This window comes from Panthera onca, chromosome B4, assembly GCF_046562875.1.
Source record: "Panthera onca isolate mPanOnc1 chromosome B4, mPanOnc1 haplotype 2, whole genome shotgun sequence".
NCBI classification, from domain to species: domain Eukaryota; kingdom Metazoa; phylum Chordata; class Mammalia; order Carnivora; family Felidae; genus Panthera; species Panthera onca.
This window is the reverse complement of record NC_138345.1, coordinates 29525122-29537617: the sequence shown is the minus strand read 5'-3', so window position 1 is coordinate 29537617 and position 12496 is coordinate 29525122. Positions and strand designations below refer to the sequence as shown.

The window sequence follows — 12496 nt, the reverse complement described above, 5'->3', positions numbered from 1 at the left end:
CCAGACAAACACAAACTAAAGGAGTTCGTGACTACTAAACCAGCCCTGCAGGAAACATTAATAGGCATTCTTTGAGTGGAAAGAAAAACCAAAAGCAACAAAAACTAGAAAGTAACAGAGAAAATCTCCAGAAACAATTACTTGAAAATAATACAATTACATTAAATTAATATCTATCAATAATTATTCTTAATGTAAATGGAATAAGTGCTCCAATGAAAAGACATAGAGTTTAGGAATGGATAAAAAAATGAAAACAAAAAAAACAAAATGCTGCCTACCAGAGACTCATTCTAGAACTGAAGACGCCTACAGATTGGAAGTGAGAGGCTGAAGAATAATTTAGCATGCTAATGGACATCAAAAGAAAGCCAGAGTAGCCATACTTATATCAGACAAACTAGATTTTAAGCCAAAGACTGTAGCAAGAGATGAAGAGGGACACTGTATCATAATAAAGGCTTCTATCAAAAAAGATCTAACAATTGCAAATATTTATGCCCCCAACTTAGAAGAACCCAAATATATGAAACAATTAATAAAAACATAAAGGAACTCATTGATAATAATAGAATAAGAGTAGGTGACTTTAATATCCCACTAACATCAAGTAAAGATCATTTAAGCAAAAAATCAATAAGGAAACAATGGCTTTGAATGATACATTGGACCAGATGGACTTAAAAGATATAGTCAGAACATTTCATCCTAAAGCAGCAGAATACACATTCTTTATAAGTGCACATGGGACATTCTTCAGAACAGATCACATTCTGTGTCACAAATCAAGCATAAATAGTAAAAAAAAGAAGACTGAGATCATATCATATATATTTTCCAACTACACCTCTATGAAACTTCAAGTCAACCATAAGAAAAAATTTGGAGAGACCACAAATACATGGAAGTTAAAGAACATCCTACTAAAGAATGAATGGGACAATCAGGAAATTAAAGAAGAAATAAAAAATACATGGAAACAAACGAAAATGAAAAAATGATAGTCTAAAACCTTCAAGATGCAGCAAAAGCAATTATAAGAAGGAAGTGTATAGCAATATAGGCTCACTTCAAGAAGCAAGAAAAATCTCAAATACACAACCAAACCTTACACTTAAAGAAGCTAGAAAAGCAACAAGAAATGAAGCCTAGGGCCAGCAGAAGAAGGGAAATAATAAAGATTAGAGATGAAATAAATGTATAGAAACAAACAAAAAAGCAAAACAGTAGAACAGATCAAGGAAACCAGGAGCTGGCTCTTTGAAAGAATTAATAAAATTGATAACTCTAGCCAGATTTATCCAAAAAAAGGAGAAAGAACCCAAATAAAAATCACTAAAGAAAGGGGGAGATCACAACCAACACCACAGAAATACAATTATAAAAGAATATTATGAAAAATTATATGTTAATAAATTGAGTAATCTGGAAGAAATGGATAAATTCCTAGAAAGATATAAACTACCAGAAAAAAACACGAAGAAATAGAAAATTTGAACAGCCCAATAATCAGCAAAAATATTGAATCAGTAATCAAAAATCTCCCAACAAGCTAAAGTCCAGGGCCCGATGTCTTCACAGGGGATTTCTACCAATATTTAAAGACGAGTTTAAATCTATTTTTCTTAAATTGTTGCAAAAAAAATAGAAATGGAAGGAAAATTTTCAAATTCATTCTATGAAGTCAGTATTATCTTAATTCCAAAACCAGACAAAGACCCCACTAAAAAAGAGTATTACAGGGGCGCCTGGGTGGCTCAGTCAGTTAAGCATCCGACGTCGGCAAAGGTCATGATCTCGTGGCCTGTGAGTTCAAGCCCTGTGTCAGGCTCTGTGCTGACAGCTCAGAGCCTGAAGCCTGCTCAGATTCTGTGTCTCCCTCTCTCTCTGCCCCTCTCCTGCTCATGCTGTCTGTCTCTCTCTCTCTCTGTCAAAAATAAACATTTTTTTAAAAAAGTACTGCAGGCCAATATCCTTGATGAACATAGATGCAAAAATACTAAACAAAATACTAACAAATCAAATCCAACAGTACATTAAAATAATTATTTACCATGATCAAGAGGCATTTATTCACCGGCTACAGGGGTGGTTCAATATCTGCAAATCAATCAATGTGGTACACCAAAATAATAAAAGAAAGGATAAGAATCATGATACTCTCAATAGATGCAGAAAAAAACATTTGACAAAATATAGCATCCAGCCTTGATTAGACCTCTCAACAAAGAAAGGACAGAGGAAACATAACTCAACATAATAAAGACCATATGTGAAAGATCCATGACTAATATCATCTCAAACAGAAAAACTGATAGCTTTTCCCGTATGGTTGGAAATAAGACTGGATGCTCATTCTCACCATTGTTCTTTAACAGTACTGGAAGTTGTAACCTCAGAAATCAGACAACAAAAAGAAATATAAGGCATCCAAATTAGCAAGAAAGGAGTCAAACTTTCACTATTTGCAGATGACATGATATTCTATGTAGAAATTGAAAAGACTCCACCACAAAAGTTGCTAGAACTGACACACGAAATCAGTAATGTCACAGGATACAAAGTCAATGCACAGAAATCTGTTGCATTTCTATACACCAACAATGAAGCAGCAGAAAGACAATTCAAGGAATTGATCCCATTTACAATAGTACCAAAACCATAAAACACCTAGGAATAAAAATAACCTAAGAGGTGATATACCTATACTCTGAAAACTGTAGACTTATGAAAGAAATTGAAGATAACAGAAAGAAATGGAAAAACATTCAAAGCTCATGAATATTGTTAAAATGTCTATACTACCCAAAGTAATCCACACGTTTAATGCAATCCCTATCAAAATAATACCAACATTCTTCACAGAGCTAGAACCAACAATCCAAATGTTGTATGCAACCACAAAGGACCCTGAATAGTCAAAGGAATTTTGAAAAAGAAAATCAAAGCTAGAGGCATCACAATTCCAGACTTCAGGTTATATTACAAAGCTGTAGTGACCAAGACAGCATAGGGGTGTCTGGGTGGTTCAATCAGTTAACCATCCAACTTAGGCTCAGGTCACGATCTCATGGTTTGTGAGTTCGAGCCCCGCATCAGTCTCTGTGCTGACAGCTCAGAGCCTGGAGCCCACTTTGGATTCTGTGTCTCCCTTTCTCTCTGCTCCTCCCCTGCTCACGCTCTGTCTCTCTCTCTTCTTCAAAAATAATAAACATTCAAGAAAAACAAAGACAGCATGGTACTGGCACACACACACACACACACACACACACGCGCACACACACACACCATATAGATCAATAGAACAGAATAGGAAACCCATAAATGGACATACACCTATATGGTCAACTAATATTCAACAAAGCAGGATGAATTTCTAATGGAAAAAAGACAGTCTCTTCAACAAATGGTCTTGGGAAAACTGGACAGCAACATGCAAAAGAAGGAAACTGGACTACTTCCTTAAACCAAACACAAAAATAAATTCAAAATGGATGAAAGGCATAAATGCAACACAGGATACCATCAAAATCCTAGAGGAGAACACAGGCAGCAAACTGTTTGACATCAGCATAACAACTTCTTACTAGATACATCTCCTGAGGCAAGGGAAACAAAAGCAAACAGGAACCTTTCAGAATTTATCAAAATAAACAAACAAATAAACTTCTGTGCAGGGAAAGAAACAATCAACGAACTTAAAAGGCAACATTTAGAATTGGAAAAGATATTTGTAAATGACATATCTGATAAAGGGTTAGTATCCAAAATCTATAAAGAACTTATAAAAACACCAAAAAAACAAATAACCCGGTTAAAAAACAGGCAGAAGACATGAATAGACATTTTTCCAAAGAAGACATCCATATGGCTAACAGAAACATGAAGATACTCAAAATCATCAGGGAAATACAAATCAAAACTACAATGAGATATCATATCTCACTTGTCAGAATGGCTAAAATTAACAACACATGAAAGAACAGATATTGGTGAGGATGCGAAGATTAAAGGAATCCTCTTACATTGTATGTGGAAATGCAAACTGGTACAGCCACTCTGGAAAAGAGTATAAAGTTCCTCAAATTGTTAAAAATGGAACTTCTTACCATCCATCAATTGTAATACTACATATTTACCCAAAGGATACAAAAATAGTGATTTGAAGGGATACATGCACCCCAGTGTTCACAATAGCATTATCAACAAAAGCCAAATTATGGAAGGAGCCCAAATGTCCATTGACTGATAAATGAATAAAGTAGGCATGTATGTATACACAGTGGTATATTAGCCCTAAAAAAGAATGAAATCTACCATTTGCAATGATGGGGATGGAGGCAGACTATACTGTGAAACAAAATAAGTCAGTCAGAGAAAGACAAATTCCATAAGATTTCACTGATATGTGAAATTTAAGAACAAACAGCTGAACATAGTGGGGAAAAAAGAGAGAGGAAAACCATAAAACAGACTCTTAACTATAGAGAAGAAACTGAGGGTTACTGGAGGGGAGGGTGGCAGGGGGATTGGTTAAATCAGTAATGGGAATTATGAGGGGCATTGGTTGTGATGAGCACTGGGTATTGTATGTAAGTGATGAATCACTAAACTGTATACCTGAAACTAATTCTGCACTGTATGTTAACTAACTGGAATTTAAATAAAAACCTGAAACTAAAAACAAACAAGCAAACAAAATGCAAAAAAAAAAAGGTGTTTATATACTACAACAATATAGTAGAAAAATTCTCACCAGATATAGCAAATAATAATAGCAGATAATTTTATGGAGTTTATGCACTCTTCACCTAAATCCCACAATAACCTTATAATGTGGACACTATGACTAGTCATATTTAATACATGAAGAAACTAGGTTCATGGAGAGACTGACTAATTTACACAGTAAGTGACATAGGTAGGCATAAAAACAGGAAGTCTATCTGCAGCATTTGTACTTTTGAACACTACCTCTGCATTATCTTTCATAAGAATATGGTAGACCTCCCCTAACATAAATAGTCCAAATATCCACAGGAGAATGGGCAAAATTTGTAATACACTTAAAAATAAAATAAAATAAAATAAAATAAAATAAAATAAAATCATAATAATAATAAAAAACAAAAACCAGACCAATATACAATAAAAATACATAAATGAAATTTAAAATTATCAACAGTGATTAATCTTACAACTGTTGAACCAAAAGGGCAATTTGCTAAAGAAAAAAGCATATGGCATACTACCATTTAATCATATAAAACAATAAATTCTTTAGAGATGTAAACATATTTAGCAAAAATATAAAGAAATAAATGGGACTAATAGCCATCTAATTCAGAATGAGAGGCAATAATCTGAGAAGAATGAAGAGGGAAATTCAATATTTTAGATTTATTATATTTATTAAGTGGGACACAGACACGCAAGTGTTCATTATATTAATTCTTTTTTTTTTTTTTTTTTAATTTTTTTTTTTCAACGTTTTTCATTTATTTTTGGGACAGAGAGAGACAGAGCATGAACGGGGGAGGGGCAGTGAGAGAGGGAGACACAGAATCGGAAACAGGCTCCAGGCTCCGAGCCATCAGCCCAGAGCCCGACGCAGGGCTCGAACTCACGGACCGCGAGATCGTGACCTGGCTGAAGTCGGACGCCCAACCGACTGCGCCACCCAGGCACCCCAATTAATTCTTAAAACTTTCTATATTTAAAATAAAAATAACAGAAACAATCTATAATACCTGGATTTTATTTGGTTCATAAGAAGTTTAGAGATAAATTCAATTTTTTATTATACTAAGAAAAAATTGAAATAGAAATTTTCTAATCCTCTAATAATATCCTACTTTCCTTAATCCATGTTTGAAGAAAACAGAGAAAACCAACAAGCAAGGAATCAAGCAAACAAACAAACAAATAAATAAATAACTTTTTAAAAATTATAAACCAATGTCACAAATTGTAGAAAATCTTGTATACCAATATCAATAGCAAGGCACAGTAGAAGAAAACAAATATTCCCTTTCCCTTTAAAATGATATAACAGTTGCTATCTACACTCAAATATTGAAAAATTTTAAAAAGCTATAAACAATATCTTGAATAAGGTCTACTGGATAATAACCAATATGGTTTAGCATTAAATGATACTTGATAAGAATTGAAATGTGAATAATGGATGAATGTTTTACTTTTAGAAATTAAATAATTATCATTTCTGTATAAAATTCCTAGAAAAGTGTTTTCTAAACTAGTATTCCATGAAACTCTATTCCAAGATGAAAAAAAGGATAAGATTTCTTGGTCAATAGATTTAAGAAATATAGTATAATAATTAGAATATTAAAGACTATAAGAAGTAATAAATGGTACAAATAGCTTTACAACATTTACTAGTTCTGTAGAACTTCAATTTTGGCAATTAATGTTTTAAATATTCAACTTAAAGAAAAATTCAATAATAAAACCATAAATTAAGCTGATCACATTTAGAGCTTCTGGTTGGCTTAGTAGTGCATGCAACTCTTGATCTCATAGTTGGAGTTCAAGCCCGACATTGGATGTACAGATTATGTAAAATATATATATATGTATATATATACACACATACATACATATATATATGTATATATATGTATGTATATATACGTATATGTATACATGCATATATGTATATATACGTATATGTATATATATGTATGTATATGTATATATGTGTGTGTGTGTGCAGATATATATATATATATATTTTTTTTTTAAAGCTGATCACATTTTAGTTGTGTTTTTAAATTGTCAAGTAATTTATGTCACCCAACGCTGTGCTTCTGCGTATCAATCCCTCTGGTGGCAGGTCTGACTCCCTCCCAGTGACGCAGGGCCCCTCCTGAAGCGTATCACAAAAGGAAAAGCGAGCTGAGCCTGCCCCTCCTGCCCCTGTGCACCTTGCCGATCCACCCCAGCTAATATGCCAGATCCACAGCACCACAAGCCTGGCACTGTGCAAGTAGCCCAGATGGGCCACACGACCCCACAGTGAATCCTGCCCCTAGGAGAGAGGAAGAGAAGGTACACACCAGTCTGACTGTGGCCCCAGCGGTGGGCTGGGGGTAGACATCAGGCCTGACTGCAGCCCCTCCCACCAATGCAAGTTATTCAAGACAGCACAGGGGAAGTGCCCTGCAGTTCCACACCACTCCAGGGACTATCCAAAATGACGGAACAGAAGAATTCCCCTCAAAAGAATCTCCAGGAAATAACAACAGCTAACAAACTGATCAAAAAGGATTTAAACAATATAACAGAAAATGAATTTAGAATAACAGTCATAAAATTAAATTAATCGCTGGGCTTGAAAACAGTATAGAGGAGAGCAGAGAAACTATTGCTACAGAGATCAAGGGACTAAGGAACAGCCAGGAGGAGCTAAAAACTGCTATCAATGAGCTGCAAAATAAAATGGAGACAACCACAGCTCGGATTGAAGAGGCAGAGGAGAGAATAGGTGAACTAGAAGATAAAATTATGGAAAAAGAGGAAGCTGAGAAAAAGAGAGATAAAAAAAATCCGGGAGTATGAGGGGAAAATTAGAGAATTAAGTGATGCACTAAAGAGAAATAATCTACGCATAATTGGTATTCCAGAGGAGGAAGAGAGAGAGGGAAAGCTGCTGAAGGCGTACTTGAAGAAATAATAGCTGAGAACTTCCCTGATCTGGGGAAGGAAAAAGGCATTGAAATCCAAGAGGCACAGAGAACTGCCTTCAGACGTAACTTGAACCGATCTTCTGCACGACACATCATAGTGAAACTGGCAAAATACAAGGATAAAGAGAAAATTCTGAAAGTAGGGATAAACGTGCTCTAAAATATAAAGAAGGGGCGCCTGGGTGGCTCAGTCGGTTAAGTGGCCGACTTCGGCTCACGTCATGATCTCGTGGTCCGTGAGTTCAAGCCCTGTGTCAGGCTCTGTGCTGACAGCACAGAGCCTGGAGCCTGTTTCAGATTCTGTGTCTCCCTCTCTCTGACCCTCCCCCATTCATGCTCTGTCTCTGTCTCAAAAATAAAATAAATGCTAAAAAAAAATTTAAAAAAAAATAAATAAAATAAAATATAAAGGGAGACCAATAAGACTCATGTCCGTTCTCTCTACTGAAACTTGGCAGCCTGAAAGGAATGGCGGGAAATCTTCAATGTGATGAACAGAAAAAATATGCAGCCGAGAATCCTTTATCCAGCAAATCTGTCATTTAGACTAGAAGGAGAGATAAAGGTCTTCCCAAACAAAAAACTGAAGGAATTCATCACCACTAAACCAGACCTGCAAGAGATCCTAAGGGGGATCCTGTGAGATAAAGTACCAGACATCGCTACAAGCATGAAACCTACAGATATCACAATGACTCTAAACTCATATCTTTCTATAATAACATTGAATGTAAATGGACTAAATGCGCCAACCAAAAGACTAGGGTATCAGAATGGATAAAAAAAACAAGACCCATCTATTTGCTGTCTATAAGTGACTCATTTTAGACCTGAGGACACCTTCAGATTGAAAGTGAGGGTGTGGAGAACTATCTATCATTCTACTGGATGTCAAAAGAGAGCTGGAATAGCCATACTTATATCAGACAAACTAGACTTTAAATTAAAGGCTGTAACAAGAGATGAAGAAGGGCATTATATAATAATTACAGGGTCTATCCATCAGAAAGAGCTAACAACTATAAATGTCTATGCACCGAATATGGGAAGTCCCAAATATATAAAACAGTTGCTCACAAACATAAGCAACCTTACTGATAAGAATGTGGTAATTGCAAGGGCCTTTAACATCCCACTTACAACAATGGATAGATCATCTAGACACATGGTCAATAAAGAAACAAGGGCCCTGAATGATACATTGGATCAGATGGACTTGACAGATATATTTAGAATTCCACATCCCAAAGCAACAGAATATACTTTCTTCTGGAGTGCACATGGAACATTCTCCAAGATAGATCACATACTGGGTCACAAAACAGCCCTTCATAAGTGTACAAGAATTGAGATCATACCATCAATACTTTCAGACCATAATGCTATGAAGCTTGAAATCAACCACAGGGAAAAGTCTGGAAAACCTCCAAAAGCATGGAGGCTAAAGAACACCCTACTAAAGAATGAATGGGTCAACCAGGCAATTAGAGAAGAAATTAAAAAATATATGGAAACAAACGAAAATGAAAATACAACAATCCAAACAATTTGGGATGCAGCGAAGGCAGTCCTGAAAGGAAAATACATTGCAATCCAGGCCTATCTCAAGAAACAAGAAAAATCCCAAATACAAAATCTAACAGAACACCTAAAGGAAATAGAAGCAGAACAGCAAAGGCAGCCTAAACCCAGCAGAAGAAGAGAAATAATAAAGATTAGAGTAGAAATGAACAATATAGAATCTAAAAAAAACTGTAGAGCAGATCAGTGAAACCAAGAGTTGGTTTTTTGAAAAAATAAACAAAATTGACAAACCTCTAGCCAGGCTTCTCAAAAAGAAAAGGGAGATGACCCAAATAGATAAAATCATGAATGAAAATGGAATTATTGCAACCAATCCCTCAGAGATACAAGCAATTATCAGGGAATACTATGAAAAATTATATGCCAACAAACTGGACAACCTGGAAGAAATGGACAAATTCCTAAACACCCACGTGCTTCCAAAACTCAATCAGGAGGAAATAGAAAGCTTGAACAGACCCATAATCAGTGAAGAAATTGAATCAGTTATCAAAAATCTCCCAACAAATAAGAGTCCAGGACCAGATGGCTTCCCAGGGGAGTTCTACCAGACGTTTAAAGCAGAGATAATACCTATCCTTCTCAAGCTATTCAAAAACATAGAAAGGGAAGGAAAACTTCTAGACTCATTCTATGAACGCAGTATTACTTTGATTCCTAAACCAGACAGAGACCCAGTAAACAAAGAGAACTACAGGCCAATATCCCTGATGAATATGGATGCAAAAGTTCTCAATAAGATACTAGCAAATCGAATTCAACAGCCTATAAAAAGAAGTATTCAACATGATCAAGTGGGATTCATTCCTCGATGCAGGGCTGGTTCAACATTCGCGAATCAATCAATGTGATACATCACATTAATAAAAGAAAAGATAAGAACCATATGATCCTGTCAATCAATGCAGAGAAAGCATTTGACAAAATTCAGCATCTTTCTTAACAAAAACCCTCGAGAAAGTCAGGATAGAAGAAACATACTTAATCATCATAAAAGCCATTTATGAAAAGCCCACAGCTAACATCATCCTCAATGGGGAAAAACTGAGAGCTTTTTCTCTGAGATCAGGAACACAACAGGGATGTCCACTCTCTCCGCTGTTGTTTAACATAGTGTTGGAAGTGCTAACATCAGCAATCAGACAACAAAAGGAAATCAAAGGCATCAAAATTGGCAAAGATGAAGTTAAGCTTTCACTTTTTGCAGATGACATGATATTATACATGGAAAATCCGATAGACTCCACCAAAAGTCTGCTAGAACTGATACATGAATTCAGCAAAGTCACAGGATACAAAATCAATGTACAGAAATCAGTTGCATTCTTATACACTAATAATGAAGCAACAGAAAGACAAATAAAGAAACTGATCCCATTCACAATTGCACCATGAAGCATAAAATACCTAGGGATAAATCTAACCAAAGATGAAAAAGATCTGTATGCTGAAAACTATAGAAAGCTTATGAAGGAAATTGAAGAAGATATAAAGAAATGGAAAGACATTCCCTGCTCATGGGTTGGAAGAATAAATATTGTCAAAATGTCAATACTACCCAAGGCTATCTACACATTCAATGCAATCCCAATCAGAATTGCACCAGCATTCTTCTCGAAGGTAGAACAAGCAATCCTAAAATTCATATGGAACCACAAAAGGCCCCGAATAGCCAAAGTAATTTTGAAGAAGAAGACCAAAGCGGGAGTCATCACAATCCCAGACTTTAGCCTCTACTACAAAGCTGTATCATCAAGACAGCATGGTATTGGCACAAAAACAGACACATAGACCAATGGAATAGAATAGAAACCCCAGCACTAGACCCACAAATGTATGGTCAACTAATCTTTGACAAAGCAGGAAAGAACATCCAATGGGAAAAAGACAGTCTCTTTAACAAATGGTGCTGGGAGAACTGGACAGCAACATGCAGAAGATTGAAACTAGACCACTTTCTCACACCATTCACAAAAATAAACTCAAAATGGATAAAGGACCTGAATGTGAGACAGGAAACCATCAAAACCCTAGAGGAGAAAGCAGGAAAAAACCTCTCTGGCCTCAGCCGCAGCAATTTCTTACTTGACACATCCCCAAAGGCAAGGGAATTAAAAGCAAAAATGAACTACTGGGACCTTATGAAGATAAAAAGCTTCCACACAGCAAAGGAAACAACCAACAAAACTAAAAGGCAACCAATGGAATGGCAAAAGATATTTGCAAATGACATATCAGACAAAGGGCTAGTATCCAAAATCTGTAAAGAGCTCACCAAACTCCACACCCGAAAAACAAATAACCCAGTGAAGAAATGGGCAGAAAACATGAATAGATTCTTCTCTAAAGAAGACATCCGGGTGGCCAACAGGCACATGAAAAGATGCCCATGTCGCTCCTCATCAGGGAAATACAAATCAAAACCACACTCAGACATCACCTCACGCCAGTCAGAGTGGCCAAAATGAACAAATCAGGAGACTATAGATGCTGCCGAGAATGTGGAGAAACAGGAACCCTCTTGCACTGTTGGTGGGAAAGCAAATTGGTGCAGCCACTCTGGAAAACAGTGTGGAGGTTCTTCAGAAAATTAAAAATAGACCTACCCTATGACCCAGCAATAGCACTGCTAGGAATTTACCCAAGGGATACAGGAGTACTGATGCATAGGGGCACTTGTACCCCAATGTCTATAGCAGCACTCTCAACAATAGCCAAATTATGGAAAGAGCCTAAATGTCCATCAACTGATGAATGGATAAAGAAATTGTGGTTTACATACACAATGGAATACTACGTGGCAATGAGAAAGAATGAAATATGGCCCTTTGTAGCAACGTGGATGGAACTGGAGAGTGTGATGCTAAGTGAAATAAGCCATACAGAGAAAGACAGATACTATATGTTTTCACTCTTATGTGGATCCTGAGAAACTTAACAGGAACCCGTGGGGGAGGGGAAGGAAAAAAAAAAGAGAGAGGTTAGAGTGGGAGAGAGCGAAAGCATAAGAGACTCTTAAACTGAGAACAAACTGAGGGTTGATGGGGGGTGGGAGGGAGGAGAGGGTGGGGAATAGGTATTGAAGAGGGCATCTCTTGGGATGAGCACTGGGTGTTGTATGGAAACCAATTTGACAATAAATTTCATATATTTAAAAAAATGAAATGAGTGTATTTTAAAAGTACACTAGTATGAGATTA

At 36.2% G+C, this 12496-nt stretch overlaps 1 protein-coding gene across 3 annotated transcripts in view; it reads right to left on the bottom strand.

Annotated features, from left to right (window-relative positions):
- Positions 1–12496, bottom strand: part of LOC132694958 (uncharacterized) — a 232996-nt gene that overhangs the window by 68608 nt on the left and 151892 nt on the right. The gene's annotated exons all lie outside the window — the stretch shown is intronic.